Source organism: Vanellus vanellus (genome assembly GCF_965231255.1).
Source record: "Vanellus vanellus genome assembly, chromosome: 2".
NCBI classification, from domain to species: domain Eukaryota; kingdom Metazoa; phylum Chordata; class Aves; order Charadriiformes; family Charadriidae; genus Vanellus; species Vanellus vanellus.
The window spans coordinates 34,157,082-34,175,423 of NC_138906.1; positions in this window are offsets into that span (position 1 = coordinate 34,157,082).

The following is an 18,342-nucleotide window of genomic DNA, read 5'->3' on the forward strand; positions in this document are numbered from 1 at the left end:
CCCTTCTCTGCCTGTAGTTTTTGATATCTCCTTTGTTCCTCTTTTTAATACATGGGCAGACTTAAGACAAGGGCACAGTAAATATTCCCTCACAATTTACCTTACCCTGTGGAGTAACGATGTGGTCTGAAGAAGGGACGGCAGTGTGGCCTGACCAGAGATTGTTTCTCATTGTATTTCTAGCTCTCTTCTGGCCTGAAATCAGGAACTACAGAATAGTGTAGGAGTTATTAGTATGAGGTTGGAGGGTTTCAGCATTATTTTCTTCAGATCAAGGGTTTCACCTGCTAACTTCAACTTTTCCTGTGGAAAATCTCATGCCAGTGATTCACAGAACAGAAGGCAAGTGAAGGGACGGATTAAGAAATATCATGTGAACTGCTTGTTATGAACCTGGGCTCTCCTCTGCCACTGTAATTAATGGACTTGCAATGAAAACGATGGTCAGACTCCCGTAGGAGAACATCAGTCCCTTGCTTTTATGCAAGGAGAAAGTCAGGTACACTTAGAGGTTGCAAAAACTGTCTGTTGCCTGACCCAGATCTCAGCTTGGCACTGGTAGATTTGATAGTGCATGTTTTGGTTTCCATTTCTTATTAATTCCCTCTTCTGTGTCCTATAAGGTACCTGACAGATCAGCCTAAAGTACTGACAATTGCAGCCAGTTGGTTCCTGCATCTGACTGAAGCAGCTCTGAGGGCTGAATCCTTTCCTCCATCCCCTTGCTGGTGCCCTGAGCACTTGGAGGAGGTTTACCACTCTTACAGAGACTCTTTCCTGGGAGTAGCCATGAAGGGAAAGAACACCTACTGAGGGTCTGGGCCTACAGAGCTTATTGGTTAAGGGGGGTAATTCTCTGTGTTCACCATAAATCACTTGTAAGTGCTGCAAATTACGGGCAATTAAAGCTGGAGTCCTTTGTATTCTCACTCGTTGCTATTAAGATCTAATGAAAAATGAAGCCGCGTTTCCTTGCAAATGGACGGGGAATGCAATACTGAGACAGAGTTTGGGACTGAAGCAATTGTGTGTCTTGCAACAACTTGGGGAAGCTGGGCTTAATCTGGAATTTTCCCCATAGTAATTCAAATTATTTCTCTAAGTGACTTAGGTGACCTTTTTGTGGCAACACTCATGTTGCTATGGCAAGGTTTGTATTAATATTAAAAGGTGCTGTCAGACCGCATGCCTCCACTGAGACATACAAACACTTGAAGGTGGGAAATCTGCCAAGATATTCTACACAGTTAGGAAAAGGAATGTATGGTTAATCATCGTTTTGCTCAGAAGGAAGCCACGAGAGATACATTTGTGCCTTTTGTTTGCACCACTCTTCAAGCAGCAGAGCAGAGCAAGGCCCAATACCGCACAGAGATGTTTGTAAATATTACAAAAAACATTTTAAAATACAAATGGTTTGACAGAAATTTTTCATAATTACTGGTGTCTACGTTTAGTCTCAAAAGAGGAAGCAAGACAAAGCTCAGAAAGATATATTTTCAATCTCAGTTATTCCAAAGAAACTTCACTGACTTCACTGGGTTTGCAGAACATTTGGAAATGTGTCAAAAGCCTATGAAAGTAGAAAATAGGAAAAAAATCATTTTTATAATTGTTCTGGAAGGTTCTTCGCAATGTTTGAGGATTAAATACTGCTTTCTTGACTCTCTATGATCCCACCTTTAGGAAGAAATATTTTTCAATGTTACTGCTCTTTCATCTGAACACTTTCTATACCCTACTTTCTTCAGGTTTATATGAACGCCAGCCAGTATATGTGGTTGTATCTATGTATCTATGGATACATTTCATATAAGTTCCATAAGCAATAAAGGGTTAAACAAATACCAGATTCAGTTAATTGTTTTTGAGAGCCACAAAACCTGATTTTGAGTTTTGCCTGGAGGAATAACTCTGGGTATTGCCCAGAGCAGTGATGTGATGGATGGCAAACACTTCTGTATTTACAGTGGCACAGTGCCCAGCCTTTATACTGTCTGCTTCCTCCTCTTCACAGCCCATGAGGTCTTCAGTTATGTTTCAGAATTACAGTCCTCAAATGATACCAGAATGCCAGACTATAGCTGAGACATACATGTCTCCAGCATACCCTTTTATTTTATGGGAAATGTCAGTCTCTAGATAATGAGCCCCAATAAGCTCTAATTAGCAGAAAGCCTTATTATATCCCTAATAACAGAACGGTCAATTGTAAATCAGTAGATGAGGTCATTATTTTCAATCAGCCTCTTCCGTCAAACACCAAAACTTCATAGCTAAGAAAGCAGAGACTTCTTACAAACCACTAATTCTCATTCACTTCATAAGTAGTTTAGCAGAGTTCACATGAACATATGAATCATTCTATTTATCTTCTTTCATCAATTTATTTTATAACCGTTCCAAAGAAAACTCTTTTATAACAGTGATTTACAATGTAATAAGCTTTCCAGTATATATTTGTGCTATTATTGTTGCAAAATTAAGATCTATTTTTTCTTCCTTACTGTTTTTGAGGAAGTGAATATTTGGATTGTGAATAACTATTTCAGTCCCATTAGCAATGAAGTTCAGAATCCCTTTGGCTAATTTAATGAACAATTCAACAACTTTATGAACCGGTAGTTTCTGCAGACATATTTTTGGGTGGTAACAGAGATGTAGTTAAAAAGAACCTATTTTTTCTTTAGGTATCAGAGTTTAGCCACTTTTAACACTTACAGAACTGTGAGGTTTTTTCCTTTACTTTTACGCCATTGGGCGAGAATGGATTTCCTTAAGAACACACGTACTTCAAATTTGTACCATCAAGAGCACACTGACGACTGAAACTCTTTTTAAACGCATAGAACACATGCAACAGTGCCACTGACTACTGTGATTCAGCTGTGGGTTGCAGAGCGCCAAACAGATCTGTGATAATAATGCTGTTCCCAAGCTTACCCTATCCTTGAGACTTCCAATATAAAGGCCTACTAACATCATCTGCTGCATTGATTTCCGTTATGCTTTGCTAGGAATTGAAGAGAAATCATGACAATAGAGATTTTAAAGTTAGTGGAAGACAATATCAATGAAAGAGAATAGAGGGTGAAGTCTACTGGAAGTTTTATGCCCAAAGAGTGCATGTCTGCCTACAAAATAATCCTTGCTGTAACAGCATTAATTTCAGAGTTTAAGCCACTTATGAAATTTGTTGATAAACAATAACTTTTGGTTACGCACAGCCTGTGAGGAATGTATATCTTTTTTATAACTTACAAGGACACTCAACATGAGATAATTGCTTCTAGTATAGGGTTAGGGGGGCAGTTCTACATCAGGATTTTGCATTGATGGTTAATAACAATGCAATTCAATGAAAATTCATTAAAGTGATGTCTGCTGGGTGGAAATCTCTATTATTAACTCAACTGGAGTTCATTGTGCATTTCTACTACTGTAATGGTGGAGGAAGCAAACTAACAAATTATTTGTTTTCAATAAGAACAGCAATAAAAGTAATATGCAGCAACTCTTTAAACTTTCACTTTAAAACTATTTTTAAATTATATACAAAACATCTGTTACAGATATTCAAATATGCCTTCCAGATGTGAAATAATGTTTATCAAAGGATGGAAAAAAACTCCAGTTATCACTGAAGTAGGTCAAGAAGGAGGTCTCTGGATTACAAAGGTCTACCAGTGCTTCACAAGAGGCAAGGGGTTACAAAACAAACATGTGATCATGGTCAATATAATTTTATTTGTCTTATGAATAGGGTACTTAACAGGACACATCACTAACTGAGACAAGCTGGGATTCAGTGGAGTACACTGTAAATAACAAGCAGTCTTATCCATACAATTTGTGTTGTGAGTACATTTAACTGGAAGATTACCTGTCATGTTAACACAGAGATCAATTGTGGCGTTTAGGCACAGCTCCATCTTGAGTCACACCTTCCCTGAAGGAAGGAGAGATGAAAATACTTCCCAGGACTACTGAGCTTGTGGTGTGAACTTGGTGTATGCACCAGCTGCAAGCCTGTGCTTTGTCCCTCTCGGTGGGCTGGTCCCTTCTCAGTGAGACCATCCACACTTTCTGCGAGCAGAAAACAGTAGACCCCAAGACTGAACACAGCCCCTTCTTTATAGCTGTGCTAACTAATGTTTCTCTTTCTAGAAAGGCTTTCTCTTAAAATTTGGGCTTCCAGCCACATCTTTAAACTGCTGATGTATCGTCTCCTCTGGAATTAACTGTTGCCCTTTGTTTTCTGATTCACTGATGCATCTGTTTCTTCTGTGCTGCTTTTATGGACTTCCAAGTCATCCGGTATATGCAGTTTTCTCATACTGTGTGTGCAGCCATTTATTTTATTGCAATTATTACAGTTTATTTCTCCCAATAAATGGATGTCAGAATTTTAAGAGGGCCACAGCATAAGAGGCATTTTAGGATTCTGAGATCATCCTGATTCAAACTTTTCCTGTTCAGAAGATAGCGTAGGCCAAGGCTGTCAACTGACCCACTAAAACTCACAAACCTTTCATAATGTATTGGTGGTCCCAAAAGTCATGCAAAGCTGTAAATATTGCATGGTTTCTAAGTAACATTTTCTGATGTTGAAATCAAATGTGAAAGCTAAATGAAAATATCAGGAGTGATGAGGTGAAGGCTCCCTTCACCAAAGATAAAGAAAGTGATTTTGTGGGACCATGAAATGAAAACTTCTGACCAGGCACCGTTTAGTAGCGCACTGCAATAACAAACGGTGGTAGGATACTGCATTCCAATCAAAACCACTTTGATCTTTGCTTGCAAGCAGAAATATTCTGTGTTCAGATACATAACAATGAGGTTGTACTAGATTTCCTATCATGCACCTCCAGAACTTCCCAGTCTGCATTACAAGCATCTAAATGAAAGGGTCAGGCTTCTGGAATTCCTCACCATTTGACAGCTTCACATCAATTTAATATTTAAATGCCTCTTCTTTTTGGTAAGGTATAATACTTTACAACGGAGAACCTACTCACATCAAATAGATGTGAGAAAAATAGTTAAATACTGTCCTTCTGACAGATTAATAGGTAATGTGTGCATTTTTCCAGTTCGAGGTTTCAAGCTTTACTGCTTCCACCTGTGTCGCCACCCGATCCTTGATTTCATGGCTCCATATTTTTTTATATTCAGCCCACTTCTAAAGCAACATGGCATCTTTACTTCTGCTTCCCATGGTACTTCAGTAAATCCACTCCATGATTTGGCAGAGTAGGATGATTAGGTATTGTTGGTATATCGAAGCATCAAGTAGAGCTGGTTTTAATGTCTGAACAAATCCGCTTTGGCAGAAGGCCAGAAAAAAGGGAAGGAAACAAGCTTATGACCTCCTGGCAATTGCTGGCAGCTCTTTGGCGAGGCTGCTGGGTCATGATAGTGAAAAAGTCATCACTGTAGGCTGTGGTATTTTGTCTCTGAGAAAAAATTGTATTTTCAATTTATTAAACTGTTTTACATGTAACAAGAATTCTGTTATACTTCTAAATATAATTATAAAACAAATTAAAGTCTTGATACATAAAGCAGATATCATCTATATGCCTGTGCTTCCCAAGCAGTGATTCTGGTATCTGAATCCAGGAAGTAGAGGGTATTGCTTCAGATCAAAAAGTATGCTATTTTTTTTATACAGCTGTTGTCTTTTTAAAGATGACTGCTGGACTGTGAAAATACATTCTTACAAAACAGAATCTGTACACCTTTGCATATAATTAGATATGCCAAACTCTTATTTACCCAAGGAGAAAGAAAACAACTCCCCAAATGTCCTTCCTCCCCAGTTCAAATGAGTCATATGATTTCTAGCAACATCCTGGTTTTATTCAATCTTCCATCTGTGTTGACTAAGGCATCAAGAGGTCAAGTGACTTCAAGGGTGGCTTTCCCATAAAGGCAGAGCCAGCAGCTGTCTGATGGAGAGAAACATAAAAGCAGGATAATATTGGTTGACACTGGAGCATTTAAATAACTGCGGGCTGGGAGGAGATGACATTTTCCCATTTCCCCAGAGCAGCTAAGTCTTTAGAGACGTTGCTAGTGAGATGGCTACAAGCAGTGGGCTTTTCACTGAGGTGGCAGCAGTAGTTTTGCTTTTCCTAGCACGGATCTCTCATCTCTAGGCAATGAAGTTATGTCTGTAAACATTTACCTGGTTTTGCCATAAACATTTACCTGATGCAAAAGAACTTTAAAATCAGTTTAAAGAGAAGAGGCTTATTTTCTCTTTGATTCTTAAGAGCAGTGCTAGACACAAAAAAAAGGTCAATATTTGCTAACATCTACTCCATGGCGGAGGCTGAGGGAAACAGAAATCCTTTCAGCCTGAACAGAGGCCTAATCTCTGTGTGGGTGGTAACGTGCAGAAGGTGTTGGATCAGTCTGGTGCTTAACTCCTGGTCCGAGGGCTCCTGGCGAGCACAAAGACACTGGCAGCGCTGTTCACACAGGCACTGCTCTGCTGCCTTCCTCCATGGCCTGCTATTGAAACAAAATCCAATGCCACACGGTCCTTTTATCAACACGGATGAGATAGCCATCACCTGAGTGAGAGCTAGGAGGAACATTCTCGTTTATGTATCTTGATCTGAATATGCTTTTCTCTCGTTTCCATCAGTTGTGAGTCACATCCTGCTATGTGGCCAAGACGTAGCCGGGAAGCCCAGCAGATCCTGTGTGGGGATATGCTTTTGGGGCAAAGGTAGCCCAAGCGGTCCCTGCAACAAACCTGGCCTATGTCAGCCAAAAAGGCTGACGAGATCCTGAGTTATACAATCGTTTTGAACAAAGTAGGGAAGAAGAATATCAACTGTTAATATCTCTTGCAAAGTGGACTGGCACTGTCATGCGAGCTGTCCCTTTCCTCCTGCCGCAGGCAGGGCATCACGTGGGAATTCAGCACAGCGCGCTCTGTCTCCTGGCCAAACCAGCTGCACTTCTGTCAACTGCGAAAACAAAACTTCACATACACAATTTCACTTTCCGTAGACTTCTAGAGGTTTTGTTTTGGTTTTTTTTTTCCAGTTTTGTCCTTCAGTGCACTGCATGCCCAGACACCTGTCCAGCAACAGTATCTGAGGCCGCAGCATGAGGCGAGCAAGAATTCAGATACCAGTGAAAGAAATTTCCCCTTGTAAAGCTGAGATAGTGATGGCAATTTATTCAATGACAATAATACTTGGAAAGTTCCCATTAATTGGGGCAATTGCCGACAATATGCATAGGCATCGGTCCAAGTATAATACTTTTGATCTGGACAGTTTCACTTTAAAGGGCCAGGAAGGAAAAAAAATATTAGGCAAGAGAGAGTGGATCTTTGAAGCAGTGCATGAGAAAGGAACTACATGATGTTCCCTGGCATTCCTAACGCTTGCTCCCTGGCTGCTCTGTTCCGAGCCCATTTATATAATTAAGATGAAGAGCAACTTTCTGACAAAACAAATTAAGGCAGCTGACTTGTCTACTGGAATTGTGTCTTTATACAGCTGTTGCCTTGAGACCAAAGGTTTCTTGGGTCAATGGACTCCTCTACCAACATGGAATGAACAAAGAAAAGGAAGAGGGATCCCAAAACCATCTTAGGAAGCTTGTACTGTTACAGAGGGATGAGTCCAAGAAGAAAAAGACTTAGATTTTTCAAGGAGGCATGGATAGAGTTGCAGGACCTATACCCAACATGGCAATCTAGAAACTTCCTCATAAACTTGCCTCTAAACCTGCAAATCCTTTACTCTTTAATTTTTATTTCTTCAGACATTTAAAATCCAACTTTGCTCTGTTTTGAAGAGTGTTCTCCCAAATTTCTCCCCAAATTAATTATATAAAGATATTTCTCCACGTAAGACTCCTGAGAAGAATAATTTTCCAGACCTTCTTCTCTGGCAGGGACAAATTCACAAAAAATAGTGGTGATGGTGCCTCCTGCTAGGTTAGAATGTTTCCCTAAAAAGTGGGAAGAAAGGTTAAAATTTTTACTCAACTTGAGGAATGACAAAGCTGTATCTTCTACCTCTTATAAAAAAGGCTGCTCAGCAACTTCAGAAATTTTTATGCCAGTACATTAAGATAATGTGAAACTAAGGTTTGGTTACACTCATGATAGGCTGAAAAGTGGTGTTCTTAGTACATATGATCAAACATTCTGGTGCAGGACACTGGGAGGAAATACTCAGTTTTGAGTCCAGAGTGTTTGGTTCAAAGATTGCCATCCCTGAAATGCAATACTGGAAACAAAGACTGTTTATGCACACTGAACGTCTCACCTTACAAAATGTATATGCAGCTGTGTATAAGGTAACCAAAGGTAAGATTCAGCACCTTAATGCTCTTGCTATTCTTCTCTGCCCATGAAACAGCAATCCTTTCCTGACATTAGCAGAGCACAAAACAAGAGGACTGGAAAGTTCCCTCACCCAGAATATCCCATATCTGTTTTCAGTGTTGCTCTCCCGATACTTTGCTTTGAAATCTTTCACCCAGACAGAAGATCTGATTTACTTCAGCTCTTGGTTCCTGTTTGTAAGCTTTAGCTACTGGGTCATTTAACAGGTAGATGTCAAAGGTACCCATTGATCCTTTCAAAGAATACTTTCACTGCCATACTTTTTGGTGTCTGCATCTTTTATTAGACTGAGCACAGAATTTTTAACATGAAAGTGTAAGGAATAGTTGTCAACTACTGTTGATGCAACTTTGCTTCTGCCACTTCCCTTATCCTCTTTAACAGAGTTTTCTCGCACTATTAATTAAGAGTTCTGCTTAGAACAGATCCACTAGGCTCAAACAGATGTTTACAACGTGAGGTATTCTGAGCAAGAACTATGTGAAAGCTGTGATTTTCATTAAATTGTTCCTGTTTCATTCATTTTATATCCGCTAAATTAATTAAAATTCTGCTATTTAAATTAGCATATAAGATAATCTAAATTAGACACTGGAGCTAAACACTTAAAATGTTTATGAACACATTTCACGATATCACACGCATACAAACAGACAGTTTGGGCACTAAGAATAAGAAGCTTTAATTCCCTTCCAAATTCTGTTGCTTTTTATATCTGCTCCTGGACACTGCAGAGGAAGCTTCCCCTCATTTACAGTTTAATATATATGAGATTGACCTACAGTAACCAGGTATTATGTAAATGGGCAAATCTGGGGAGCTGGAGTGAGATTGTCCATTCAGATTTTGCTGGAAGATTTTTTCTGTTTCTATTCTCCTTTCTTTTTTTAAACTGAAATCACTGATTAAGAGGCATTCAGTGAGTAAAATAACATAATTCCACTACCATTCTTCCTTATTCTGAATTTATGTGTTTCTCAGAAGGGTTGAAATGAAAATTTCTTTAATTTTTAGAGATTTGGGAAACAGCTTTCTTCAAAGTACTAGTGAACTTGAACACTGGTGAACAGATGTGGTGTTCACAGCTGTTGTTGTTACAAGACATGCAGTGTGGTCAGTCATCAGGGAAAGGGTTAAATGACATTCAAAATCAAAGTTTTATTGGCTTCTGGTCTGGTTAAGTCACTCTAAATGGTTACATTTAGCAGCACCGCAAGACAATGAGATCTGAGTATCAGCTGGTGTCTGCACTTCACCTTCCATATGATGCAAATATACCCCAGAAAACAATTTAAAGCATACTGCATATGGAGAGCCAGAAGTGACATGGGGTTCCAATTATAGTAAAATGAACCATATGTCTAATTAAATATATATGTTTTCTATTGATCTCCACACTAATTGCTGAAAACAGATGCACATGTTTCATCTAAACAGCAATTAGCTATGGGTAGCTATAATCTGTGATTCTCCCCCATACATCTTTTTGTCACCTGCTGCTTATCTTACCCGTTGTGGAAATACTTTTTTTTTTTTTTCAGCCTATAGGTTCCTTTTAACTTGGAATAGGCATGAGTTCTCATGCTTGTTCCTATGTCGCATATCATTAGCTTTCCCTGTTAGGAAGAAATAAGCAAGTATTTTAAAAAGTAGCGATATGACATTTCTCCAGTTTTATGGGAGACATCTTAAAGATTTCCTGAGGGTGGTGCTAAGCACATTATGAAAATCACCTCTGCGAGATCTGCCAAATTAGGAATTCACAGAAATGCTGCAGATGTTTAAATGGAATTAATTTTCTTGGGTATTTCTTGATGAGGAAGATTTCTATAAATTTATTTCCCTAAAACTGTACAGAAGTAGGAACGACAAAAGTTTTCAATGTATATCCAGTTTTTAGCAAAACATACATAAAATGATCATCTTAATAAACTGTCCTTTTTAAAAGCAAAAATACAAATACAACAGCAATTCTTTTCATTATACTAGTCTAAGAAAAGTTATATCTCACTGGTAGACACAAAGTCAATGAAAAAGACTTTTCAGAAAGAAATTTTTATAGAATTGAACATATGAACTCTGGAATCACGCGCCCCAGCTGCATTCTTAAATACATTTGGTTTGCAAACAGAATTTTAAGTGATGTAAATTACATTCTGAATAGCATAGTATCTTTAGCTGCAGTGTTCCAGCTTAAAGCAAAGATAACTTGTCAGAGTTTTTCTTCCTTTAAACATGACTGTACATTAGCGATTTGTTATATAAAGTTTTTCCCATAATTTTTTAAATTATCTTTGTAGGCATTGTGCTGTTGAACATCCTCATTCATTGAAAACATTTGGAAAAATGAACGGCATAATTTAAGTCAGTTCTTTAAAAAATTTCTGTTAAATTTTCAGTGAGGTCTTTTTGTAAGAAAAAAAATGCCGCTTGGAAACATTGCCCCAGTTGATGATTTTTCTTTCAGTGGACCATGAGATACGTGTGTAACTTCTTAGTAGTATACTTTTGCCAAAGGGATTGCTCTGTGCTGCTTGTACACTAAGTGTAGTTACACATGAACGGGTATTTTCACCCTCTGCACTGTCTCATTTTAGGAGTGGGGCTTAAGTGTGCTTCAGTGAACTAAGGAGGGGCTTATCTTTTCCTCATAAAGGGAAAGGGGAGAAAGGGGAACACCTTCAGGGGTGGGGAGAGGAAAAGGGGGAGGAAGAGAAAAGGTACCTAAGTTAGATGTCTGAAGTGGTTTAACCAGTGTCAGTGTTCAATGTGACATCAACCACATTCCCTGTATTTGTAAATATTCCCAAATGTGAAACTTAAGTAAGGTGAAACACAGATTGAAAGTCAATTTAAGTTTATTATCATAGTATTGTGGTCAACAAAAAGACATTTCTGAAAGCCTGTAAATTTGCAGGGAACTTGCATGTTTGCTGAGAAGGTTCCTGGCCTGCCTGAAGAGATCAGAATGTCAAGGAATGATTCACAAAAAGTAATGGCTTCACTTGGTGAGCAACCTACATAACCAGGGGTTCAGTCGGTCATACCTTTTCCTTTCTCTTTCAAAATCCACAAGTTGTTTTATCCAGTGTAGGCAGAAGTGATCCACACTGTTTTAACCCTGATTTGAATGCAGTCTTTCACCCAGTTCAGATGACATTCAGTTTCTGGTGTTTGCTTTCGTCTGCTTTTTGTGAATTAACATATTCATAAAACCTCCGTCAGTATTGCTGAAGAGAGCAAAAGACCCAGATAGCTTCTCTCTCCCACTCACATGGCCATTTTCCACTGATAATCTGAATTCTTCTTGAATTTCTGAAGAAGGAATGAATTCTACCAATGTCATTATCAGAAGTTCACAGGTGTGTTCATATAGCAAGGTATTTGTAACATGACTGAGGATGGTGAAATTAGTCACTCGTTTGGTAAGACAGATTCTTTAATATTACCTTTTTAACAGCGATAGACTACCTTATTTGCCAATGCGTATTCATTTCAATAGCTGAATCTTTTATTATGGCCCTGAGAGATAGAATTTCGAGAGCTTTTGTTATATTTTACACTTCAAGGAAAGATCTGAATTAAAACCAGCACTTGCAATTCATATTTTTTCCGGAAAGTTAGTCTCTTGCTTCACATTATGTCATGCTTTAAGGAATATATTTGAGAATCATTTTTATTCTCTTTTGCCTGACATTCAGAGTGGAGTTTCCAAAACAAAAATAGATTGGACTACTTTGTTATCATACTCTGATGAAGACTTCCTTTTCTGGAACAATTAACTGCCTTTTGTTCTGTTTACGTTCTTGGGTCATATTGAGTAATGCCATCTGCTGACAGAAATACTGATGACTGCGTCATACAATGCAAAAGCTAGGGCAGAAGATAAGAAATACTCATGTTAAAGACAGACTAAAGGCCAAAGATCCTGCCTCTGTCAAAGGTCTGAAGCTGATATTTAGCGAAAGAACGCATGAAAACTCTAAGAATATATGTCTCATGTAAATGCAACAGTCTGAGGCACTTAATAGCACTTAATAGTCCTTCATGAATTTTTCTGTCAATTTTTTTCTGTAGAGAAATCTTTTTGATTTAGATCAAGCTGGTAGCAATTTAGGATTACGGTACCAAGTGCATCTTGTGCTACTGAGTACCACACTGTAATCATGTGTGTGAAAAATAAGCACTTTAGCTGATTTTACACCCGTTATCTTTTCTTTGAGCACCCCCACCCCACCCTTTCTTATGAGAAACTGTTGATTATTTATTACTCGATCATTCATGAGTTTCCAGAACATATGTAAAACTTTTCACTGTCTGGAAGTTATATCCATACTTCAGAAAATCTCCCAGGTCCTTTTGTAGAATGCTAATTGTTAAAACTACCAATTCAATAATGATCAAAACTGCCCTTTTGGCTCAGGCTAAATGACAATCCTACTTACTTCTCTGCTTCTGAGCAGGCAGCACAAAAGGAGGCAGTAATGGTGAGAAGGATGAGGACAAAAGCAAGTTCAGTAAAACTGAAAAGACTTTCTTTCAGGTCTGTATGAAAATTTGTCACCACATATACAAAAATTTTTTCAGCAGTGGTTGCCTTATCTCTAACTAGATGTACAGTCCTGCATAAGCAAAACAGCAGAGTTTTGGTTGATAACATCTGACCTTAAAAGAATGGTTGGAGTTTTTATTGATTTTTCTGCCTAGACTGCATTTGCAGTTGGGATGATTAATTAATGAATTTCTAGTTCCGGAAAGAGATTATTGCTACTTAAACTGATTAGCACAGAAGTATTTTATGGCTTTCCAGCAATTAATCTTTACAGCTAAACTGACGTAGGAGTATCTTTTTCACTCTATCATTTCTAGTTTGTACAGAAACAGTAGTTGACTGTTACTGATGTCAACAATAATACAAATGTATCAGAAATGTAATGTATAGAATGCCACAGGACATTTGTATCATTTATTAATAGGAAAATATATTAATGGCTCTGTGAGTTACATACGGACCTCCATCATAGACTGCACAGATACAACTTTGTGCACATTGTTGTGTAGATAGTATCGTGGTTTGCTGCCACAATGTCCTTGTTTAGACAGTGAAAAAGTATGTAATTGAGCTGCAACACATAATCTCCTCATCATTGAGAAAAACTCCAGGGACTGTTGGTAGCAATACAGAAGAAGAATATTTACAAGAAAAAGAAGAAGAAGGAAAAAGAAAAATCGGAGGTACATTGAAATGTCCCCAGGTTTAGTTTGAATAATCAGGACTTGCTGCTGTGCTGTGTTATATACAGATGAAATGTGCAGTACATAACGTTGTTTGTAGGAATTGCCTGAGCTGTATTGGATAAAGTCTCTGCATTTAAGAAAGAACAGAAAATTCCAAAAGGCTCTGCTCTTGGGAAACTGCCTCACACTGACCTAATTAGTTCATTAAGCTTGGATTGAATGGTTGATCCTAAAGTAGATAAAGCTGGAAGCAGGAAAACAGAAAATTCTCCCTCTCTCCTTCTGTTTCTTTCTCACTCTGGGAAGAAATTTCATTCGGATGATGCTTTGTACCGTAAAAAAAACAATCTTGCTCTGTGTCTCTGTTCAGGAAATTGGCGTAGGTAACAAATGTGTTACATAGTGCGGAGCTGCGATAAGTCATAAAAAAAGAAATGGGCATAATCTTCACTCTGAAGAAGGTGGCTGCAAACAGGAAGAAGGTTTGTGGTTTGTGGTTGTTTTTTTTTTTTTTTTCTTCAAATACAAAGGAAAACATGGAGAAAAGGAGAGAGCTAAAGCAGGAGAAAGAAGATGGGAGGAAGTGCTGGGATGGGCTGTCAAAAAATGTGGAAAGTGAAGGAAGGAGAGGGGAAATTGGGAACTTTCAAAAAAAACCCTAACATTTGAACTCCATCATAAATGACATAGAAAGGCGGTGAACAAATCTGGTGAGAAAAAGTATATTTTCCTCCTCTAGGGACAAATTCTGAAGAGCAAAGCAGGGGAAGAGTATGATATTTCTGTTGTCACTAACTATAGGGCAAGCCAGTCCCCAGTGAAAACAAATTCTTTCTGGGAGCACTTCAGTATCCTCTGTGTGATCTGAAATCCCTCATCAATTTTGGGATTAGCAGGGTAGCAAAGACGCTCAGCTTTCTCTCAGTGTGCCTGAAATGTACCCAGGGGGTGTAGAATCTCTTTCAAGAAGATTTCCAAATCTTTTTTAAAGATTACTGGGGCTGCATCAAAACCAAAATTGTGCCAGTGAAATGACTAGTCTTAGCTACAAAATTCTTCACCTTATCTCTGAATTGTTCAAGCTTCCCCTTGCAGCCATGTGACCTTGATAAGCTTTTGTCAGCCATATGGGAGTTCCCAGTAGTGTAAAACCTGATTTTCATAGATATGCGTAACTAAATGAACTGTTAACCTTTGCTTTGAACGAAGTTGATAAATTGCCATGATTATGATCTTCACAAGAAGCGCTTTTCTGAGCTCTGTCTCATAAGATATATGAAAGCAAAGCCTACAGCACTGCAGTCATAATCTCCCTAACACCACAGCAACTTTCATATTCCTTTGGCCAAGTGTCCATATTTGCTCTCTTACCTACAGTGTTGAAGTGGGAGCTGACATTTAGCTGTCCATCTGTCATGAATCCCAAGAGCATCTGGTCAAAATTTGGAATTTTTATCTCATGGGAAACTTTGAAGTTTCCATAATATTTGTTCAAAAATTGAAGATTTATGAGAAATAAGAATACCAAAAATAAGTTTTCACAGGGTTATTTCAAAATAAAGATTCTTTTTAGAATCTGCAAATTTCACTTCAGATGCTATTTTTGTTTTTCTACTGAGAGAGATATTTCAGCTTCACCTCATACCATACCATATATCTTACAGTTACAGCTACCACTCCTAATACTGAGATGTTAACAGATGACACTATATAATAGCTGAAATAGTCTATTCTATCTTTAAAACCATTAAAGACAGCTGCTATTCAGTGCTGATTGAAACATCTTATCTCCTTTTATAGATCAAAGTGTATAATATGATACTGACATAGTGTGGCATTTGGATATTCTAAATAGATGGTCTTCTGATGTGATCCCTATGGATCTCAGATTTAAATTCCACTGGGAAGTGAACCCCATGATTCTGACTTTTTCTGGTTTTCAAATAATTGCAATTCTCCTTTCAGAGAATATGATCTTCCAGAGAAGTGGGAAGGATTTTAGTGTAAGGGCTTCCTAACACCTGAACTGACTTTTTACTGGTAGTTGGAGAGCCCAGCAAAATAACAGCTTGTACATAGCCTTGCAGAAATCTCTCAAATGCGGAGAAAAAATGGACAGTAAAATAAAAAGATGTTGGATCCATGGCTGAATTTTCATGTAGAGGTTTTGCAACCATCGTCCTCAGGTTGGACAAAGCTGCCTTGACTGAATTTCCCCCATAAGGGTGGTACTTTTGAAAGATGCAGGAAAAATAAGTTTTTAAGTTCTACAGGTGGAGAATAAGCTTCAGTTTTGCTTCCAAGTGAACTTAAAGTTTTGAACACAGGCTGTAGTTAGAAAAATCCGTGGGGTTAAAAATGGAACGAATATCAAAATACTTTCAAACCATTGCTGTGCTAGCCGACTTTCTACTATATTTTGTATACCTAACAAGGACACAGATAACTCAAGGGTAAATAGACTTTAAATCACATTACTTACATCTGAGATGCACATAAAGAGGAATGATACTGTATTTTGGTTTTTTATTCAGGACTTTTCCTAGGGATCTGCGTAAGAAAAGCCAGTCACCAGACTCCAGCCTGGCTGGGTGTAATATTATTGCAAAGGGCTGATGGCTGAAAATGCCCCGGAAGAATGTGAGTAAACAACCATATTAATTCAACTTGTATAACTGTATATTCAGGATCCAGATGCTTGAGAGTGAACTATTAATGGCCAACTTGGCTTGTATATTTAATTGTACGTTGGATGTTTCATTCACTATACTCTGCTATCCATTTGGACTTGAGGCACAAACAAAAACGGGATACTTATTTTAATGTAATAAATGGAGACAATGAATAACAAACATACTACAGTCTCCTGCTTCCCCACTGTTTTCCAAGAACAGAAGTCCCCTGAGTGTAGGACACTTTTCTCTAATTTTATAATCAGCCACATTTGTGGTTAGTTGAGCTGTTTCCGTTTGCTACTATTTATTTTTATTATCCTTGCTCCCCCACATAAGAGAGATATTCTAGGAAGGGAAGGGCAGGAGAAGAGAAAAAGAGAGTTAAGGGGGGGAGACAGACAGACAAAAAATAAGCAATATCATATTGCAGAAATCCTGACTCCCTGATGTCACAGCTTTAGCTCCAAACTGGTACCATATCCTAAAAACAGACCTACTATTTTTTACTATATGAGTTGAGTAGAGTAAGGAATTTAGCTCAATTGAGAAATAAAAAACTTCCTGCTGTGACAAGCATTAATGTTTCATTGAACTATGCCCACTGTGTCCAATGTTACTTCACAAGATAAAGGCAGTGTAACTGACACAAGCTTTTGTGTTTCAAAAGTCAAAGAACCACCCTGAAATACGTTTTTAAAATACGCCTTGTAAGATTTAGCCACAATAAGGACATTTAATTGTGTTACTTCAGTACAAAAGGACATTAGCCAATGCACTTTCCAGTACTCTGTGTAGACATGGACATTTGTAACTTCACAACATTCCAGCTCTTGTAGAAGTAAATAAGTTCTGCATGTTCCTTGTATAATTTTGTATTCTGTAGGTAACAAACATCATAAATAAATAGCTGTGGAAATCTGGTTCGGTACAGGCCGCTTTCGAGTCATTTGGGCTGAAAGTCACTTTTCATTCACTTCCTGTGAAACTTCACATTCATTTTATCTGCACAGTTATTTATGGGATAAGAAGCTGTCATGATTGTGTGCTCACAGAAGCGCTCATGCCAGAGGTATGCAATGGTCATTAGAAACACTTCTGTGGGTTTGGGAACCATCCAGTGGGGACCAATATGTAAGTCACAAAGAGAAAATAGATATACGTTTGCTGAGTCAATTGCTCGCTAATAATAGTTCTCCCTGCTCTAGTGGCTTATCCCTTGCTTTGCACGTATTGCTGGTTAGGCTTCAGTTACACATAAACACAAATGTCATGACCCATGTGCGTCAAAAAAACGAGAAGATACTATCCTTGGAAGTGTAGCTTTAAGCTCTATTTTCATATATACAGGGAAGCAAAAATAGAATCACCATGCATAAACACATGGAGATGTGAAATCCCCCACGGAGCACGATGGGGCTCTGAGGCTGTAGCATCAGCTGAACCTGCCTCTTGGTGTTTTGGAGGGCTGGTTATTACCTGGGCCCAAATTCTTGTGGCACCCTGGGTATTTGTATTGAGATTTTTCTCTAAGGAAGGGCCTGATTGCAACCTGTTTCCTTGTTATGTTATCAGCTCTTAGGAGAAAGGAGATGATATATTTGTGCTCTGAATTTCTAGCCAAGGATCACTGTCCAAATGAATTGGGAATGACTGACAAAAATCTAGGTAGATAACTAGTTCATTTATGGTTTGACTGATTGATCACTGCTACGTCAGAGCACCCAGAAGAAAATCGTGCGAACACCCACTGCATACGTATACGAATACCACACAAGTCTGATCACGTGTACTCTGAGGTGGTGAACTTATTTTACACGACACAAAACAGAGTGCATAACCTGGAGGAGAGACAGGTGGAATAAGAGTTTGGGAGGACAAGAGTAATGATGAAATTGACAGATTATCCTCAAAGAATGTCAGGTACATTGCTACAACTAAAATAATACAACCTCATGTTGTAAGAAGCACAATACTCACCTTTGTATACAAATAGTGCAATCCTGCCATGTTACAAGAAATCTTGGAGTAGAGGCAGATCGAGAGAAA